This window comes from Petaurus breviceps, unplaced genomic scaffold, assembly GCF_028583685.1.
Source record: "Petaurus breviceps papuanus isolate PSGF00001 unplaced genomic scaffold, PetGlider_PUasm1.0 173, whole genome shotgun sequence".
Taxonomy (NCBI): domain Eukaryota; kingdom Metazoa; phylum Chordata; class Mammalia; order Diprotodontia; family Petauridae; genus Petaurus; species Petaurus breviceps.
Genome location: NW_027185759.1, coordinates 9,433,800 through 9,443,132, shown reverse-complemented (window position 1 = coordinate 9,443,132; position 9,333 = coordinate 9,433,800).

Genomic DNA, 9,333 nt, shown 5'->3' with positions numbered 1-9,333 from the left:
CTCTCTCTCTCTCTCTCTCTCTCTCTCTCTCTCTCTCTCTCTCTCTCCCTCTTTCCCTATCTCTCCTCCCCCTCTCCTCCTCCTTTTCCTCCTCCCCCTCCTTTTTCCCTTCTCTCCTCTCTTGCCTGTCTTCCTCTCCCTCTCATACCACTTCCCTGTCTCTTCTCTGTTTTTCCTGTCTGCCTCCCCTTTCTATTCTCTGTCCCTCTGTCCTTTTTCTGCCCATTTTCTCTGTCTTTGTGTCTGTCTGTGTTTCTCTCCTTTCTATTTCTCCGTGATTTTTTTCTCTCTCCTTTTCCAGATGACCACATTTGCTTCTCCTCAGGACAAGCTCAACAACAAGGTGAAACAATATAACAAGATAGCCCAAAAGAAAAACACAATGAATCAGGACAGAACAAATTGAGAAGAAAGTTCTGCCTGGCTCCCATGGGAAGGAGCCGCTGGCCAGACACTGAGTTCCTAGCTCGACTACCCTCCAGTGAGGATGCCAACATATACAGGTTTCCTATAAATGGGAACCTTGGCAAGGAACTCCAGGCAGGATGGGCCCCTTATGTTGCACAGTTGGTCTTTCTCACTTAAAAGTAAAACCTTTGAGTTGTTGTCCCACTTCCTTGAGAATTGTGCTAATGTCCAGAGAGCTAATCCACCCCACAGAGAACATAGTGAATCCCAGAGACCTCCATCAGCGTGTGTCTGTAAAAATGTGCATGCCCATATGGACATAGGGACCTGGGAAAATATGACCCAGAACCTAGGCAGAACTTCTTCTGATTCCCCTTCTCCCCTCCCCCCACCCCTGTGTCAACTGTGGCTTGATGAGCTCTGCACAGTGAGTGAGGGTCTGGGTACCACACACATGGGGAGACCTAATGGTAGAGTGAGAGCTCATGTGCATCTGAAGCTTGGGGGCTGCAGAGCCCCTCACAAAGCTCATCTCATTGGAGCATCACAACAGCCTGGGAGACACATGCTCTGACTGCCCCTCTCTCTGCTAGCACCCTCCCCCAGCTCTTTATTTTATACACATTACTATAAATTCCCATCCATCTCCCCCAGCAGAAACAGAAGCTCCCCGGGTGGCAACTGTTTTGTTCTGTCTTTGACTACCCAGTGCCTGGAAATAGTAGTCACTGAGCTAATATTTGTTGATTTATTAATCAATGTGACAGTTGAGGAAACTGAGGCTTGGAGAGTTTCATTCACCCAATATCACACACAGTTAAGGGCAGAGATGGTGTGTGAAGCAAGATCCCCCTGACTCCAAGTGCCTAGCGTTCTCCCTGTGCCATAACACATGAGACCATGAATTTAGAGCCAGAAGATGCATTCAAGGCCATCTAATCTTACCCTTTCATTTTAAAATTGAGCAAATTGAGGACCAGAATGGTTGAGCCTTGAGAAGATTGTGATAGAAACAGGTTTTGAACCCAGATCCTGACTTCAAATCCAACATTGTCCTCTGTGTTACTTGGGTCATAGTACCTCAACTTTCGCCAGAAAAGAGGCTACTCCACGCCTCCAGCCCCCCCTCCCCCTCCCTCCCTCTTCCTCCCTTACTCTGTCTCTCTGTCTCAGTTTCTGTCTGTCTTTCTGATTCCCCCTCTCTGTCTCTCGCTCTCTCTCAACATTTTCAATAGCCTATCTTGCCAGCCAGGGTGTGATGGAGTGGTTCCCACCCACTTTGTGGGTACAAATGGAAGGGATGAGAGAAGAGCCTGGAGTTTGGACTCTTGGCAAACTGAGACTTTCTGTTTCAAGCAAAAAGCAAAGAGCTTTCAAAGTCTCATTAAAAGATTCGACTTCTCAAACATCAAATGACTCTCACAGAACAACATTTTAATGATTTAAGTGCAAATGAATCAGGAACACATGGATTATATTTCCCTTGGAATACACGAGGGTTTTAAAAACGAAGGAGAGAAGGACTTGGCCCAGCCGGGGCTGGCGGACGCAGCGTCCTCCCCTTTGGAGACGCTGGCTGACTTCACGCTCCCAGCAGTTTGCTTTAATCCGGCGCGGGAGAGAGATGCACACAGGCGGCCACCGAGTCAGCTTCAGAGAACAGAGCGCACAGCTCTGGCAGCCACTGGCTTCGCCTCGTAAAATGTCAAATATGAATTAGGCCTCTGAGTGTATTTCTCCGTCAGTGTCTTCTTGGGCTGCCAAGGCACTATAGAAAACTTTTGAATTGTTGTCCACAGAAGCAGTGGCAATGGATAGCTCTTGTATGTGCTTTCTGGGGACTGATGTTGTCTGCACGACGACAGAGTCCCTGTGGTTCAGCAAGTTGTTAGGACTGGAGATGAGATAGCTTCCCAGTGGATGGGGCTCCCTTTGTTACGTCATTCTGGGTCGTCTGCCATCATGACGCCATAACCAGAGAGATCGCTGAAAGTAGGGCAGGGTGCATCGTGTGCATGAATGGTAGCAAGGACTACCTGGGAACATAACATAGAGGGGGGGCTTTCTTCTATGTGTGGTTGAGCAAATGGATTGTCCTTTCTGGACCTTGGTTTCTTTATATATAAAATGAGGAGATCGGAATAGAACTCCAACCAACCAACCATCCAGGCATTTATTGAACATCTACTATTTTTCAGGCACTGTGCTAGGCACTTGGGATACAAAGACCCCCAACACCCCAACAAGAACCCCAAACAATTCTAGCCCTTACATTCTGCTAACATGATAGGAAGTTATCTAATCCTAATCTTTCATTTTGCAGTTGTTAAGTAAACTGAGGTCCATAGAGATGAAGTGGTTTTCCCAAGCCACACAGACAGTGATTGGCAGAAATACAGTTCGAACCTACGGTCCTCTGGATTCAAATTCAGCATTGTTTCCATCCTGGTACCTTCAGGTTCTTAGTCCACCTCTAAATGTTGGGATCCGTTGACGAGCCAGGGATTCCTGGCTTCCCAATGCTTCTGGCATTCCCTTGATCATTATCAGTATATGTTATTGTCAATCATGTCTAAAAGTCAATCAGAAAAAAATTCATTAAAATAGAGTCAAATTTTTAAAAGTTTGAGGACAAAAAGTTTTATATGGTTGTATAGGAGGCTGCATGTGTGTTTCAGATTAAGGATAAATTCATGCTTTGAGTTGCTGGGAATTTAATAATCCCATATATGTTGAGAATCACAGAATTTGGGGACTTCAGGGGCTGCCTAATGAGATCTTCACTTGAACTAGAATACTCTCCATGGGTTTTTTCTTCTCTTATCTGTATTGGGAAAACACAAGAAATCCCCCAACCCCACAGGGTCACTTCATGGATCTAGTGCCAGTAAATTCATTTATACCAGAAACGTCTTTCTGATAATTCATAGGAAGAGAAAACATGTGATGTGAGTAAGATAGGGGGAAGGAGTGGACAGATTTTATCATACTAATATTAACTTACTTCATCACACTGTATCCTATGGGAAACTGGGAGCCTAACCATCAACCAGTGGTTTCCCTACAAAGTCTTCAGAGAAAGCAATCCAAGAGGGAACTCCAAGAAAAGAATCACTGAATCACATAGCAGGAAGTGACCTAAGAAGCCACCTAGCATAAATCACCTGGGAACCATTCAACAGTCATTTCTTATTTTTTTAATTAGTTTTTTTGAATCACCAAAATTCTGTCCTCATGCCCTCCAAGAATGAAAGAAAAACAAAACAGCTCTTACAAAGACAAAGTCAAGCAGCACAAATTTCTATATTGGCCATGTCCAAAAGCCATTTGTGTGTATGTGTGTGTGACATATACATGCACATGTATGTGCCTCATTCTATACCCTGGAGGTGGGCAGCAGCGTGTTGCACTGTGAGTCCTCTGAAACTGTGGTTGTTCCTTACAGATTCCCAAATCTTGCAGAGTTGTTTGTCTTTACAATGCCATTTTTTTTCTTTCTCCTGGTTCTGCTGACTTCACTCTGAATCAAGGTCATACAAATCTTCCCAGGTTTCTCTGAAACCATTCCCTTCATCATTTTTTATAGCACAATAGTCTTCCGTCTCATTTATATGGCATCACTTGTTCAGCGGTCATCTAATTGATGGGTGCTCCCTCAGATTCTCATTCTTTGCCACTTTGAAAAAAGTTATAAATATTTTTGTAGATCCTTAGGGTTTGTTTTGCTTAGGATTGATCTCTCCCTCAATTTACCTTCTCTCTAGTTCTCCTTTTTCTCCTTTCCCTCCTGCTGAGTGAAATGTATTTCTGAATCCAACTCTGTGAGAATGTGTCTGCATGTCCTTCCCTCCCTTGACTAGTTCAGAGGAGAGTGAGGTTCAAGGGTTAGCCGCTCCCCCAGTCCTTTTTTGTATAGACTTCTACTTGGATACCCTGATTGTGTTGGGATAATTTTCCTCAATTTTCCTTTCCCCTCCTCCCTGTGAATTTATTTTCCTCTACCCTTTCATTTTTCTTTTAAAGTCACCAAGACAGAATGGAATCACTAGCAGACCTTCTGTATAATTAGATTTTCTTTATGATCCCTAATGATAATTTGCTTCAAAGGGAATACATGTATCAACTTCTCCTATTTGAATGGGGGCAATCTATCCTTGTTTAGTCCCTGATCATTATTCAGTTTTATTTATTATTTCTCTTAACTTTTATGTTTTAAAAATTCTCTTATTTTATTTTTTAATTATTTCTCTTAATTCCTGTGTTTAAACTTCAAGTTTCTATGCAGCTCTGGCATTTTCATGAGGAATGCTTGGATATCCTCTATTTCATTGTCTATTTTTCCTCACTCTTGACTGCTTTCTATCTGGTTGCTTTCAGATTTTTTTCTTTGCCCTATGCTTTTAAAAGATCTTAGCAGCTTTTTAAAAAAGATTTCTTGAAATATGATATCTATATCTTTTATTTTGGCCATAGCTTGCAAGTGTTCCAATGATTCTTAAATTTTTTTCTCCTTAATCTGTTTTCCCTGCTAGTTGTTTTTGTAATGAGGTAGCATATATATATATATATATATATATATATATATAAATTTTGGGGTCTTTATTGATTTATTTGTTTACTTTTAGTGTAGAAGATTCAGTTCCACAATTACTTGAATTTCAAATTTTCTCCCCCTCCTCTCCTTCCCCCCCCCCGCCTCATGGTGGCATACAATCAAGTATAGGATCTGCAAATACTTTCACATTAGACATTAGTTAGGTTATAAAGAAGGATTGCATCAGATGGAATGAAAAATGGGACAGAGGAAACAAAACTAAACAAGAAAAAGAAAGAGAGCAGGTAGTTTGCTTCAATCTGCATTCAAACTCTGTTCTTTCTAGTTCTTTCTCTGAATGTAGACATCTCTCTCCATCATGAGTCTTTTGGAGTTGTCTTATGACCCTGCATTGCTGAGAAGAGTCCAGTCTATCAAAGTTGGTCGTCACATATACGTTGTGGCTGTAATTGTGTACAGATTTCTTCTGCTTCTGCTCTTCTCACTCAGCATCAGTTTGTATAAACCTCTCCAGGTAAATATGAAGTCCTTCTGGTCCTTATTTCTTATAGCACAATAGTATTCCATTACATGCATATACCACAACTTGTTTAGCCATTCCCCAATTGATTGATAGGTATCCTTTTGATTTCCAATTCTTTGCCACCACAAAAAGAGGTGCAATAAATATTTTTGTACAAATGGGTCTTCCTCCCACTTCAATGATCTCTTTGGGATACAACTCTAGAATTGGTATTGTTGCATCAAAGGGTATGAAATTATTTATAGCCCTTTGGGCATAGTTCCAAATTGCTCTCCAGAATGGTTGAATCAGTTCACTACTCTACCAGAAATACATTAGTGTTTCAATTTTTCCACATCCTCTCCAGCATTTGTGATTTTCTAGCTTATATTTTCCTCTATTTTTTCAATCTTTTGACTTTGGCTTTTTAAATTTTATTTTTGACTTATAGAACAAAACCAGGATTTTCATAACATAGTACAATAAAAAATGGTTATACATGAAACTACAAATCTACTATGCACCCCTTGCTATTCCTTTGCCACAAAATCATCATGTAAATTTCTTTTTTTCTCCTCCCCTCCCCACTCCCTAGAGATGACTTTGTCTTAGTATTTCTTGTTGTCTCAAGGAATTATTGGCTTCTATTTGGTCTATTTAATTTTCAGGGAATTTGTGCATGGGCAAAGTTCTATATTTCAAGCTGTTAATTTTCTTTCCAATTCTTTCTTCTTCAGATCTCATTTCAGTATCCTTACTTAATTTTCCCCAATATATTGTTATTTCATTAAATATTTTTAATCACACGTAAAAACTTTGAACATTCACTTAACATTTTTTAATTTAAAAATACCTCCCTCCCTTATTCCCCTCCCCATCCTTGAGAAGGCAAGCAATGTGATATAGATTATACATGTGAAGTCATGCAAAACATATTTCCATATTTAGCCATGTTGCAAAAGAAAACAGAGACCAACAAAACCCCTAAGAAAAATAAAGTAAAAAAAGGATGCTTTGATATTCATTCAGCCTTCATCAATTCTTTCTCTGGAAGGGTTTTCATCATAAATCCATTGTTTTGATAAGAATACATTAGTCATCTGATCAATGTACAATATTGCTGTTCCTGTGTATAATATTCTCCTGGTCTTGCTCACTTCACTTTGCAACAGTTCATACAAATCTTTCCAGTTTTTTTCTGAAATCCACCTGCTCATCATTTCTTATGGAACAATAGCATTCCATTCCATTCATATACCATGTCTTGTTTAGCCATTCCCCATTTGATGGGCATCCCCTCAGATTCCAATTCCTGACCACCACAAAGAGCTACTTTAATATTTTTGTACATCTGGGTCTTTCCCCCTTTTTAATGTTCCGTAATTCTGGAAAAGACTAAATACAGTTCCAATAAGAGGTCTTCACCTCCTGTCTGAGCACTTGTATAGTTTATCATAAAGAGACTTAATCTGTAGGCTAGGTGATAAGTTCTTTGTCCAGTCTCTGCTTTCACTTCTAAAGGGATAATCAAACAATATTGATTGATTGTTAAAAGAGGTCAGAAGTGTAAAGGTGGGGCAGTGATTGAGTAAATCAATCCTATCACTTGCATCCTATTTCCGTTCAAAGTAGGTGTCAAGATACTGTAACCAGGTGAGAATACATGGAATCCAGGAATTAATCCAGGAGATTGAGGACTAGATGCAAAGAAAGTCTGACCACATCTTCCTAGTTGCAACAGGAAATTTGTTTGGATTGACTGAAGGACTTGGTTCTGAACCACCCAGCTTGTTGGAAGTGGTAATTTTAGTGAACTGAGGAGTTAGGAGAAAGCATTTCAGCCAGTCTCCTCTAAGGAGCCACTGGGTAGTGAGGATTGGGGGGGAGGGAGCATGAGGAGAATGCCTCAGTTTCTTCCTCTCTACACTACATAGGTTGGAGGAGGACCTTGTGAGGTTCAAAGGTTCAGAGAGGTTTGAACTTCCCATAAACATCCTAGAAAAATCCCTGCACCCATGGAACAGCTGATGGCACTGTCTGCATCTGGATCCCAGGAGAGACTGGATGCAGTTTAAGTCTACAAAAAACCCAACAGGAAACAAATTAAAAACAAAAACCTAGAACACACCTTAGGGAAACACCTTAAGGACTCAAGCCAAAGGACTTTGGGGACCTGAGAATGGCCTTTTGCCTCAGATGCTCTCTAAGCTTCAGCCTATTTATCTGTTGCTGGCAGTCTTTGAGAGCTGCTAGGTCCAAAACAGTCCTGACCCTAGAGGCTGGTTCTCTGGTGACAGATAGACTTGACAGTCCCTGGGACTCACTCATTCCAGCTCATGGCTTCCTGCTGGGGCTTCAGGTTTGGAGTCTGAGAGTCCAGCCAGGGTCAACACTACATACACCCTGATGAGACATTCAAGTTGGATTTCAGTGGAGGCAGCAGAGGGGGTTTCTAATCCATACTTTAGAGTACATGAATTTTTTTTTTTGTGAATTCTTTTCTAAAAAAAATGTCCTTGGCTCTTTAAGAATCTTAAAGAATGTCCCGGTCTTTATCTTTTGATATGGTAATTACGTGCCTGGAGACTGGAGTTTGGGGTTTTTCCTTGTGGTAAACTTATGGATTCTGGGGTCTCCTCCCTCCCCGGCATTCTTCTATTCTGGGAATTGTTTATCCCCAGTGATTTATTTTCATTTGTGTCTCTTATGTTTATTCTCTGGGATTCAAATTAATCTAATCTCTGAACTTCCAGATCTGTCTTCCATGTCAAGTGCTTTATCCTGAATTGTCATTATCTTTAGAGTTCTGGGACACTCAGGTTTTGTCCTTTTATCTCATTCTCCTTAAGTGTTTCACTTTTGTCTTTGGATCCCTCCTGCCTTCTACAGAGCCTGGCACTTAGTAGGCACTTTAGAAATTCTTGTTGCTTAGTTGATCTTTCTTCAACTACATTTATTCTGTCCTACTTCCATTAAAAAAAAAAAAAGAAAGCCCTCTTTGCTACCTGACATTTTCGTATATTACTCTTTTAAACCTTGCATTCTATGCTGGGGCACGATCCCCTCAATGTGTTTATTACCCAAATTATTTTATCTGTTGGTATGTTTTATGACTCCTATTGTATTTCCAACTTCCAATTCTGTGTATTGACCCTTGTTTCTTTTCAATTGAAGATTTTCTCAATCAATTCAAATCAAAAAGCATTTGCTTTCACTCATTCCTTTTTTTTTCTTTCACTCATTCCTTAACTTGTAGACGAACCCCTCTCGTGTTTTTTCTCTGGGAAAAAATCCCCCCTCCCTTCCTTCTCTTTAATATCTTGAGGCAACTAACAGCTTTTGTTCTCAGTGGGGGAGTCTAGAAATGGAGAAGGTAAGAGCCTTGCCTATCCCCTGTTCTGCTCTTAGTGGGAGATGGAGTGGGGAGAGAGTAGGAATCTGTAGTAGTTACTGGCAGATGCTTAGAGAATGGAACTGCTGTTTTTTTTGACTCTGAGGGACAGAATGATGTAGAATGATGTAGTGGTTATATAGGTCTGGATGATGTGAGTGCAAATCCTTGCCTCAGATAGTTATTAGTTATGTGATCCTGGACATGGGGTTCTTTGTAGAATGTGAAAGTTGGACTCAGACTTAAATGCTCTTTTAGCTCAATATTTATGATCCCATAATCCTCCCACTCATATTTATTTGCTCTCTGTCTTTCTTTCTAGTTTCACTTTCTAGGGAGTGCTTTCTTTCTAGCTCTTCCTTCCCTTTTTTCCTTCGTGTGTGTGTGTGTGTGTGTGTGTGTGTGTGTGTGTGTGTGAGAGAGAGAGAGAGAGAGAGAGAGAGAGAGAGAGAGAGAGAGAGAGAGAGAGAGAGAGAG